This window comes from Corvus kubaryi, unplaced genomic scaffold (assembly GCF_017639235.1).
Source record: "Corvus kubaryi isolate FWS band 111438036 unplaced genomic scaffold, C.kubaryi_AGA036_p1.0 37337, whole genome shotgun sequence".
Lineage (NCBI taxonomy): Eukaryota > Metazoa > Chordata > Aves > Passeriformes > Corvidae > Corvus > Corvus kubaryi.
Genome location: NW_024581110.1, coordinates 397,818 through 409,326, shown reverse-complemented (window position 1 = coordinate 409,326; position 11,509 = coordinate 397,818). Strand labels below are relative to the sequence as shown.

The window sequence follows — 11,509 nt, the reverse complement described above, 5'->3', positions numbered from 1 at the left end:
TGGGGTATTTCTATGTGCTGAGCTGAGGAAAGAGGATGAGAGCCCCTTGCAAGGGGTACTACAGCTTCCAAGGAGGGTTTGCTCCTCGCTACAGGAAAATCTGTTCACTGAAGGGAGGTTGCTCTCATTTAGCAGGTGCCTGCAGCCTGTCTGTAGGGCAAACATTCCCATCTCTTCAAGAGGTTCCCTGAGCAGCCAGCCTGCACCTGGCAAAGAGATTCACATTTTCCATCCTTTCCCACATACTAATTTCCCCTGGGACACAGAGTGGCAGTCTCCTTTTGGAAGCTTGCTGTATACCACCAGGCTCCCTGGAAAACCTAATTATGACCCAAAATGACCTGAGAGCAGCACAGGTGGTGAAGGCAGAACTCCTCTGTCTGACTCTGGGGGTGCAGCGAATGGGGTGGTGCAGCTGAAAGTGTTTTACTACCCTGTTTTCCTGAGGCTGTCCCCAAATACAGCTGGGGGGGAATGGGGATGCAGCTCTGCAGCTTGTGAGGGCTTAGTTCTGCTGGTGGTGCAGGATTTCCCACTCCCATTCTTTTCACATCTCTTCCAGCTGCCTGCAAAGTCTGGCAGAGGCAGCTCTTGGTTGTTTCTCCTCCCAAGGAATAGATTAAACGTCAGCATTTCACTCTAAAAACCAAAATTAAAAATAACATCCCAGGACACCCCAGAGAAATGCCAGGGGTAGCCTGGGCGCAGGACCTGCTCAGGCCTGCTCTGGTCCAGTAGTGGTGAGAACCCCAGAGATGCTTGGGAGGGGATGATGAGGCTCTGCCAAGAGCATGGAAGGTCTTTTATAAATTGTCATGGAAAATTTGGGGGTTTTTAGAGCAGAGGCCGGGACATCTGAGAGGCCAAGCAGGACACAGTGGGGTGGTGGTTCAGATTTGGGGTGTAAAATCAAAAACTAAAACAAGGCAAGGGCTTAACACTGCACTCAAAGGATGCTGTCCTGGGCAGCAGCATGGATGGGATGGTGTGAGGGGCACCGCTGATTCCTGATGGGAAACCAAACCCAAAACCTCACCCAAAACCCTGCAGCAGGGCCATGCCACCCCTTCACCACAAGTGCCTCCGTGGAAGGGTTGCTCCCACCAGGACAGCGTGAGGATAGTGAAAAGCAGCGCAGCGCAGTCGTTCTCCCTCCTTCAGCCACAGTGCCAGGGGCTGTGACGGGTCTCAATCCCCATCTCCCCTCTCTCTCCTGTCAGAACCGAGGGCAGTCAGCTGGAAAATGAAGACCCGGGGTTGAACCCGGAGGGGCGTTAGAAGCCAGCAGAGAGGCAGAGCAGCCGGGAGCTGCCCTGTGGCATCGCCACTGTGCCCTCCGCGGCTGTGCCTCCCTCCCTCGGTGCCACCGCGGCTGTGCCTCCCTCTCTCGGTGCCACCGCGGCTGTCCCTCGCTCGGTGCCACCCCCCTGTCCCTCGCTCCCTCAGTGCCATGCCGCTGTCCCTCGCTCGGTGTCACCCCGCCGTCCCTCGCTCGGTGCCACCCCGCCGTCCCCCCTTCGGTGCCACCCCGCTGTCCCTCCCTCCCTCGGTGTCACCCCGCCGTCCCCCCTTCGGTGCCACCCCGCCGTCCCCCCCTCCCTCGGTGCCACCCCGCTGTCCCTCCCTCTCTCGATGCCACCCCGCTGTCCCTCCCTCGGTGCCACCCCGCCGTCCCTCTCTCGGTGCCACCCCGCCGTCCCTCGCTCCCGGCCGGGCGCTGCCGGCCCCGCTCCGCTAAATCAGCGCTGACAGCCCCGGCGGGCGCGGTGCGAACGCGCTCCTGCCGCTGCTCCCGGGCAGCTGTCGCGGGCAGAGGTCCAAGGTCAGCTAAGTGTTTAATGGGCCTCCTGCGAGGACCTGCGATGAAAGGCGGGCGGCAGGGGAGGCGAGAAGGGAGCATATGTCACCGCCTGGGCTCCGGGGCTGGTTTCAGTGACACGGGGATGCTTCCCATGCTTCCCGTTGCTTTCCCAAAGCCATCTCCTTTTCCAGCAGCGCAGCAGGGACTGCTGTGGCCTTTAGCAGCCATGTGCCAGTGACTCGGTAGTGGGTGACAGACACCTGGGGGCCCAGGGCATGAGGTCCTGCCGCGACAAAGGAACTGCTGCTCTCCAAACAGCTACGACCAACACCACATTGCAAAGCAAACCCAAACCAGGTTCGGTGCTGGCTCTGGTGAGTGCCTCCCTGTGCTAGCTGAGACCCAAGGCTGAGCAGGAGAAGGGAAAGGTCTGTGCACGTTTACAGCACTGTGATCAGGAGAAACACAGGGAGAACACGGCACCCGGACCATCGTGGCCCTTCACGTCCCTGTCCAAGCACGGCTGGAGCCAGGCAGCCCTGACACCTTACCACTGGTAAAACACGTCTCCAAGCTCCCAGCCAAGCCACAAACAGCAATTAACGACCAGCTGCTCTAAAGGCTGGACTTGGTGGTCTTAGAGAGCTTTCCCAACCTTAATGCCTCTCTGATTTCAGCAGAATAGCCTCACCACCACCCCAGCATGAAAAGGGTGTTACACTGACTGAAACTCTACATTTTGGAGTTGCTGAAGCATTTTGGTATCTAAGTGTTAAATATATTGACCTTGTCATTGCCATAACTATTACACCCTGTAGAGCCTCCACAGAGCTACTGGGGACTCTTCTGTATGAAACAACATTGGGATGAATGTGGGGATTTTGGGTTGTTTTCCTGTGTCTGGCAGTTTGGTAACTCCAAACAGCCACTCTTTTACTGGGCACCTTCCAGTCAAGTATGAAAACCTTTTCGCACTGCTGCAGCCAAAGGCTCAGGGTTGTGTCCTTAAAAGGGCCACTGGTTACAAAGAGCCATCCAAATAAAAACCAGGGTTCTGAGCCCAATCAGGGTCAAAATTCCACCCACTCCTCTGCAAAACCTCTCGCTTTTCTCCAAAGGGAAAAAAAGCCCTCCCTGCCTCTGTCCCACACCAGGTCTCCCTCTTCCAGCCCCACATAACCTGACTCATGACCCAGGCAAAACCCACCCAGACTCAGGGTTGTGCTCACCCCTTACCAGCTGCCTGGAGCCTGTTGCCAGGGCATGGGTGGCATGCCAGGAAAACACTGTCCAGGCTTGTGTTTTCCCACGTTTCTGAGGACTGGCAGCAGAGGAGAGCTTGGCTGCAGGGGAGACTGCCCCATCATCTGCCCACCGTGTACGCCTCAGCCTCATTTCACACAGCTCCCAAATTTTGGGGGGTGGAAGGGAAGAACAGGGGATGTGGGGAAGAGCAGAGAGCTGGTGCTGAGCTGCACGTCTGGGGGTGAAGCAGGGGGGAGAGAAGGCCTTTGGGGACGTGGGAGGCGAGGTTTGCTTTTGCAGACTGAATCAAATGCTGGGAAGCTGGTGAATTAGCTCTGTTTGCTGAGCAAACGCTGCCGGGGAGGGACAGGCAGAGCAGGAGTGTTTAAGCACACAGTCCTTTATTTGCTAGCAAACATCTCCAGCTCCTCCTCTCCCTCCCCTGTTCCTCTGGATGCCTTCCCCAGCTTGTGCTCCAGAGAGGCTGGAGGATGCCTTCCAAGAGGAGGAGGGGGGAAATCCCCATGGGAGAAGCATTTTCTTTCACCAAGGCACCTGCACCAGAGCAGCCAAAAGGAGAGTGGTGGCTTGTGGCTGGAATTTTCTGTTCTAAATAAATTATTAAACACACGCATGTTCAGCATGACTCCTTTGGGCTGCATTTTCCACCTCAAACGAGGGTTGTGCTCTGGATGGGGACCCTGAGGGCACTGCAGGACGCCAGCCACACCACAGGGACTTGGGTGAAGCTGGTGCTGCTGAAGACTCAGGGCTCAGCTGCTGCAGAGCAGAATTGCTTCTTGACAGTCAAGATTGGATGGGGTTTTTGGCCTCCATTGGCTCTTTGGGTTCTGATGCTGATCTCAAATCCCTCTCCCAGCTGCAGTTCCATTGACCTGCAAGAAGTAACTGGGCCTGTTCTGGAGCTGCTGTGGGAATAAGCAGCCCTTGTTCCTTGGCTGGAAGCAGCTGTGCCAGACTGAAGCACCAGGTCCCCGTTGTGCTGGGCCCATGTCCAGGTAAAGATTGGAAATGTCATCTCTCTGTCACTGGGACTGGCAGCTGAGGGTGGAGCTGCAGAAGAAGAATCTGGAGGAAGAGGTGAAGGCACCAGAGAGGTGAATTTTACCTCGTGGCCAGGGGTTGGTCAGCATTCAACTCATAGGGAGCTGCCAAAAATGCTTTCTCTTGAGATGTTCATAATTTCATCTGGTCTGGAGTGCCTGAACACTGAGTGTGATCTTCACCCATCCCTGTCTGGGCATCACAGGGCTCAGCCTACACCTGACGGTTTGTGCAGCAGCACAGGGAGCTCCAGAGTGACCCTCAGCACATGCCTGCCAGACACATGTCCTGCTGCCTGGGACATCTGATGGGTTTTCCTCAAGGAAGAGGAGACAAGACGGGACCTGTGCTGTCCATTGCTTTCTAACTTCTACACAAGCCCAGACACACCTCTGGAAATTCCAGCAGAAAAACTGCCTGCCCATCCTGAAATTCCTCCCAGATACCTGTTGATGTCCCACATCCCTCCACTCCTGGGTGTTCCTAAACCTCCTCACACATTCCTCCACCAGGCTCTGGCCTGCTCCAGCCTTTGGCCAACAAACACATGGCACAAATCAACTTCCAGCTCCTGCAAAAATGCTGGGGCCAGGTTGCCACCTCCATTCATAAAACTTCCCCCCCACCAGCAACTGCTGGACTGGCTTTTATGGAACAATCTTAATGTTCATTCACCCTTTGAAGGCCAGGTGCTTGGACAGCAGCTGTGCTCCACACGCTGCTGCTGAATTACTCCTGGCTGGCAATGTGCGAATCATTCATTATTAAACTGCTCATGTGCTCGGCCTGAGGCTTAATCCAATGCGACCACCGTGGATTCAGGAGAAATCCAGCCATCTGGAAAAGCAGGAACACCCTTTGTGCCTGCCTCTGGCAGCAGTGGCACTGCCCTTCATGGTGGTGGTGGTGGTGGTGTTGGCAGCTTTAATGTGCCTCCGAGGGAAAGCTGTGCCCTGGCACTTCCCGTGGCACCCCAGAGGAGGGGGATTAGAAATGAAAATACACAAAATGAGGATTTCTCGAGGTGTAGATTATTGGTGGTGACAAAGCTCTGAAGAAGTGAAGCAGCGCTGGTTTACACCGCCTGGCAGCTCGGGCCAGCATTGGGAGCTTTGTCTGGGATTAGTGGGAGAAATTGCTGGGGAGGGGAAGAGTCTCATTACCTTGTCCTGGCTAATGCCTTGCTTTTCTCTGGTGCACGTTGCTGTCAGGAGCTGGATCTAATTAGTCATTGCAGGAAATGCCTCAGCTTCTCCCGTTCCCTCCTGCTCAGAGGGGAAGGGGGGAGTTAATCCAGGCCAATGTGGGAACAAACCGTCTTGTGAAAGCAGGTCCTGATCCCATGATTTGCTCTGCCAAGGAGCACGTGCCCAGGCACACCAAACCATCCTGGAAGACTTGGACAGTGCACCTGAGCTCCCTCACAAAAACACCCAGCAGTGCTCTGCCTGCCCCGGGCAGCACCACCAGCAGCCACCACACCCTGGCTGAGCCGGCAAAAAGGAGCAGGGAGAAGGAGCCTTCCCTGTGTGTCACCACTGCTCGGGGCAGGGGGAGAGGCAGCAGGGACCTTCTGATCCCCCGGCAGAGGGGAGCTCAGAGCACCATCCTACAACAGTCCCAGGCACAACCAGGGCAAGAACCAGACCCAGGCTCTACCCAGGGGTGGGGGGAAAGGTGCTTACAGTAGGTCCAAGGTCCATCCAGGAGGAAGAGCCAGAGACAGGCAGACCTACAACACAGTCCAGGGGGGAAGGAAGGCATGGGGCCACCCTTAAGTAGAGCTCCTGGGCCATGGGCACAGGTGGGTGACCCTGCTGAGGCTGATTAGGGCAAGGAAGGGCAGGCAGTGCTCTCGGGGCCCTGACAGGGCTCATCTCGGCATCCCCATTCCCTCCCCATCAGGTATCAGCTCAATAAAGATATGACCCGTGCCATGAGATGTTCTAATTTAGGTGCCTGGCCTTGTCCCCTGTTCTTTTCTTGCAGTGAAACACATCTGAGGGTTTTGGCCTTCCGGTGCACAGGGCTTGGCTTGCAGAAGGAGCTCAGGGACTGCCATGCAGCCCGTGGTGAGAGGAGCACGTGGAGCTCGTGTCCTGCAGGTACCTCTGGTGTCCTGTGTGGGTGACATCGCTGTTTGCAGGATCCCAGCCTCACAGACCATGGTGACCACTCCAGGTCTCTCTACACAAGTCGCTGTGTCTCTCACTGTGTTTATTAGTTGGCTGGGACTAATTAGCTAAAACCCTGACTCCATTCAATGTTGGAGCCATGTCTCCAGGCTGAGCTGTTCAGCTGAACTGTGGCAGCAGGCAGTGGTGTGCTTTAGCTCACAGAGTCTGAGCATGGCCTGCTCATCTCGAAACACTGTGGTGGTGGTGAGTGCTCAAACAGCCCGAGGATCTCCTCCTCCCTGTGAGGATGGCTTTGGTTCAGTGCAATGGATTCAGCGTTACAGGCAAGCCCAAGGCTCTGATTTACTCCGAGGTCAAAAGGTGGGACAGGAGAAGAAGAGGGAATTGATCACCTCCTGCTGCAGAACCAGCACTGGGAAATATCTCCCTGTGCTCCATCAGCTGTGGTGCACAGCTGGGCACAAAGGCACATCTCCCCTTCTGTACTGAAGCAATGACCCCTGGAGCAGGGCAGAGCAGGGACGTGCTTTGGTGGCCCGTCTAGCACCTTTACAGGTCACCAAATCATGGAGTCATGGAATGGGTTGGGTTGGAACGGACCTTAAAGCTCATCCAGTTCCAAACTCCTACCATGGACAGGGACACCTCCCACTGGAGCCGGTAGCTCAGAGCCCCATCCAGCCTGGCCTTGTCAGTCTGCTCTTCTTCCTCTCTCCCTGTGCCTTCTCCAGGCTTTCCTGGTGCCTCCATCGGTCCCAGCTTCCCAGGCAGAGCTGGAAGCAGCGAGCAGTGGCTGGAAGGTGAGCAGGGACATCACAGCTCAGAGAAGTACTCCACAGACACCAGGTTTGGTCCAAACGTTTTTGTTGCTGCCTGGCTGTTTGCAGACCTAGTGCCAGTTTAGAGCATTGGTTTTCATCAGCCTCAAGTACAGCTCAGAGAGAAACCAGCTGGGAGTGGGTTGTACGTTCCACTGTGCCTGGAAACCAGTGCAGGAACTCACCCCCACTGCTGGGTGTGTCAATCCCTGCCCCTTTTCCAGGCTTTCTGTCTCCAGGAGAGCCAGCTGGGTCTGGACCATGCACAGTCCCTGCGCAGAGCCGTGTGCCAGGATGGGGGACTGCTCCTTCTGCAGAGAGCTCAGTATGGCCACTTCTCTTATCAGCTATAGAAGGCTGATAACCAGTGCCCTCAATCAGTTGTGAGATCTTGGAGATCACACCGAAGGCTTCCCATGAATAAACCCCTATGGGGTGAAAAGGTGAACGCCAGCAGATTCGATCTGTTTGCTGTTCTTGTTTCCAGCCATGAAGCTGAACAGCTGCCTGAGCTTCCGGGACCGAATCACGGGCAGATGAGGGGTTCTGACCCCAGAGAGTTGGTGACACTGAGCCTGGGCAGGTATTCCCAGCCTCGAGCTGGCAGCACCTCCACTGAGCTTTGCAGAGGGTGGTTCACAGCCTGCTGCTCAGAGATGTTCCTCCCGCAGGCAAATCTCTCCTGGCTAAATGTGGGAGAAGTCCAAGCTCTTCCTCAGTGTCCAGTGGCTGGAGGGGCTTCTGCTCTGCTGGCCTTTGTAGCTGTGCAGGTGTGCCCACCCCAGGGCTGTGGTGGAGTCTCCAGCCCGTCCTTGTATCCTGGGGACACTTCCCAGCTCCAGCAGCCCCTGGAGAGCCCTTGGGTGTGAGCTCTGTCTGCATCCTCCAAGGCTGGCTGGCTTCTCAGCCCTCTCCTCCTGAAGGGCTTTGCCATATGCCCTACATCTGGAGCTGAACAGCCTCCTGGGATCAAAAACCACATCAAAAAAAGTCAGGGAGAGTCCCCAAAGCCCTCCAGGGTGGCTCAGGTGTGTGCAGATGCACGTGTGCACACGCACACACGGCTCCCCATCTCCTCTCCCTCCTCCTGCTCCTTCTCCCTCTTTCATCCTCCTGAAAAGAAACCTGATGGTTTCTGGGCTTTGTTGGTGGTTAGGAGGACACTGGATAAAGAGTCTGAGAAAGTGAAAGAGGGTGCACAGGGCTGCAGGAGGAGAAGGAGGGGAGAGCAGGAGAAGGAGGGATTCTCGGTATCTACAAGGGAATTAAAGCGCTTTTACCAGAGTGAAGAAATCAGCTAAAGAATGGCAGGCGAACAAAAGCAGCAAGGCTATGGACAAGTCGCTCTGAATAGATCCAGATCCCCTTAAGTTTGTAACACCCCCTACACACTTCTTTTTTCCCCTTCCCCCCCTTAAGCCTTTGCTCCTCACTCCTTCCAAGAACAAATGCAGAGCAAGAGGAAAGAAGAAAAAAAAAACCCACACCACCACAAGGGAGGGGAGGAGTGGAAGAAAGCTAAAAAAAAAAATCAAATAAAATAAAAGGTAATCCTCAGCCACTTTGCCCCTCTGGGGGCTGCTCTGGGCCAGATTAAAGGTCCGGTGTGAAACCATTCTGCTATTCAGATGCGATAAGCAGGATTTACAAGCAAAGAGAAAGAGAGAAAAGAATGGGCGAGAGGAGAAAAGGAGAATTATTTGTGTCTCTTAATACTTGTTAAGCACTTCTCTTTTGCTAGACCAGACAAGACACAGCTATGCTCAAAGTCCACGCACAATCCCGCCCGCTTGTCCAACACCCCCCTCTCCCTCCCTCCCTCCTTCCCCTCCCTCCCTGCCCTCCACTTTCTTTGCTCTCCCCCTGCCCCCCTCCAAAGCAAGCAGGCAACACTTTGTTGCTACTGAGCTGAAATTGGTCTCCTCTCCGAGCGGCACACAAAGAGAATGGCAATTAACCTTCCTGTTCCGTGGTGACAGCGATCTAATCAGGGCTGCGCCCAGGCCCTGCCAGCGGCTCAAAGGCAGCAGCAGCCGCCTCGGTGCGGGGCGGGGAGGGCGCTGCGGGCCCTGCGTGGGTGCTCCGTGCGCTGCCAACCCGGCTTATTTCAGCCTTGGGCTGGAAGAGAAGGATCCAGCACGTGGCGGGTGTGAATCGGGATCGCCGGCTCCCGAAGGAATAAGGCAGGGACCTGTTGGAGCAGCCACAAACGTGCTCCGAAGGCTGGAGCAACCCTCCCATGGAAAATTCTGCAAGAACCGGGTTTGTTCAGCCTGGAGAAGAAAAGGAGACCTCAGAGCCCTTCTGGTGCCTCAGGGGGCTCCAAGAGAGCTGGAGCAAACTTCTTGTCAGGGCCTACAGCAACAGGACAAGGGGTCGTGGTTTTAACCTAAAAGAGGGGAGATTCAGGAGAGATAGAAGGAAGAGCTGCTTCATGCTGAAGGGGATGAAGCTCTGGACTGGTTGTGGATGCTCCATCCCCGGAAACACTCATGGTCACGTTAGATGGGGCTCTCAGCAACCTGAGGGTTGGTCTAGGTGGCCTTCAGAGGACACTTCCAAGCCAAACCATTCCATGATTCCATGAACTTCTGGCCCAGTGCAGACCTGGCCCAGGCTGCCCCAGTTGCTGGCAGCCCACGGAAGGCAGAGGCAGCAGCAGCTCGAGGCTACAAAGGCATTGCAGGAGCTGGCTGGGGGTGCCTTGGTGGAACCCCCAGGTAGGGCCAGGACCATCCTGTGGGGCTGGGTGGTCCAAGTGGTCCTTAGGGCCACAGCCTAAGGACACCAGAGTGTTTGGCCTCTCCTCAGCGCTGCTGCTCATGGAATGTTCATCAATCCTCGCTGCTTCTTCACGTTCCTGGGAACTGGATGACGGGAGAACAATCCCTGTGGGAGGAAGGAGGGAAAGGCCAGCCCAGCCTCCCATCACCAGCACTCCTCTCTGGATGAGGAAGGCACTTGTGGTGCTTCACAGCCAAGAACTACCTGCTGAGACCTGCAAACAAAATCCTTGGGTTTAAAACTTCTATAGAATATTTTTCCTTTCCTTTTTTTTTTTTTTAAGTGGAAAATAGGGTTGTTCGAAAAGCCACAACCATCCTTTACAAAAGAACCACTACTCACCAGTGACACTTCTCAGCAATACTCCTCCACTCCATATTTTTCCATTTTTGTGGGGATTGGGGATGAGGAACAGCCGGTGCATTACTAAAAGAACAAGATGTAAGTGCTGGGTTTGTGCCATATTTGAAGGCAAAAACATGAACCTCCTGAAGGTCAGTCAAAAGTGAAGAAATGCTTTCTTCTCTTTTTTTAAACCTCTGACAAATCCCTCTGCTGACCAGTTGTCTAATTGTGACAAAGAATGAGGCAGAGGTCTCAGAGTCAGCCTTTTGCTTTCTGATGAGCCTTACCTTAGATCCAAGCAATGCAGGAAAACGACAGTGAATTGGCCTCTTGCAGACAAAAAACCCAGCAGGCCAACCCAATAAACACCACCACCACCCCAAAAAACCCAAACTCGATTCACTTTTTTTCTTCTCTTGTTAGTTCTAAAAAAAAAAAAAAATCTTAAAACTGTTGCTAAAACAGTGAAAATTTATCTCTTCCTCGTGTATTAGCACTAAATTTTCGTTTTGTGGCCAAGCAGAAGACCTGGACCTACAGCTTGAGGACAACCTGATGGGAGATGGATATTCCAGCTTGGAGATTTGGCATAATTGCCTGTCCCACCCATGTAGGAAACCTTGCCCAAGAAAACCAGCTCCCGATAATGTTTGTAGTGTGGAGCTTGAAGTTTGGAGCCTTCTGGTGGCAAGGGCTCCTCTGTTTGTCCTCTCCAGGGCCTGGCACACACCTCCATGACGAGCTTTGTAATCCAGGTAGTGCCAACGTCTGGAGCTTCCTAACCGGTTTAGGGGCCTCGATGCTCCCTGGGAGCCTGCAGGAGCAGAGCGGATTGCGGGAATCCTCCTCCCGAGCTCACCCAGGACCGGCCATTAGGGAGGTGATCAAGCCGCTGCTCTGCCTCTCTGTCCCGCAGCGCTTCGGCGGATGATTGCCTCCACCTCCGAGAGATAGGCACCAACATCTCAATTACACCTAAGGAGGAGCATAATTGAGCCTAAATTGATTCAAACAGAGGCAATTAAAGCAAAACCCGGCCCCCGCTGGGACGCCGAGGCGCGGCTTATTTTGAACTCATAACCACAACAAAAAATAATCATTACAGGGCAGGATGGAGCCCTTCCCCTCCTGCCAGGTTCAGCTGTCGGGGGGAGGATGCCCAACCCTCCCCGCGGGCTCTCGGGGCGCGGAGGGGCCGGTCAGCACCATGGCCAGCGGCGGGGCTCTTCCCTGCCCTGTCCCGATCTTCCCTAGCCCGTTCCTGCCCTCTCCCCATCCTCCCTCTGCCCGTTCCTGCCCTCTCCCCATCCTCC

General features: G+C 55.0%; 1 long non-coding RNA gene across 1 annotated transcript in view; it reads right to left on the bottom strand.

The window, feature by feature from the left end:
• Nucleotides 1-8,544: 8,544 nt before the first annotated feature.
• The window catches only part of LOC121666071, a 3,991-nt gene continuing 1,026 nt past the window's right edge, over nt 8,545-11,509 (bottom strand). Inside the window, exons 2-3 of the long non-coding RNA XR_006016564.1 lie at nt 10,194-11,171; nt 8,545-10,065 (exon numbers count right to left, since the gene is read on the bottom strand). This is a non-coding gene — a long non-coding RNA (uncharacterized LOC121666071). The remainder of the gene's footprint in view (nt 10,066-10,193; nt 11,172-11,509) is intronic.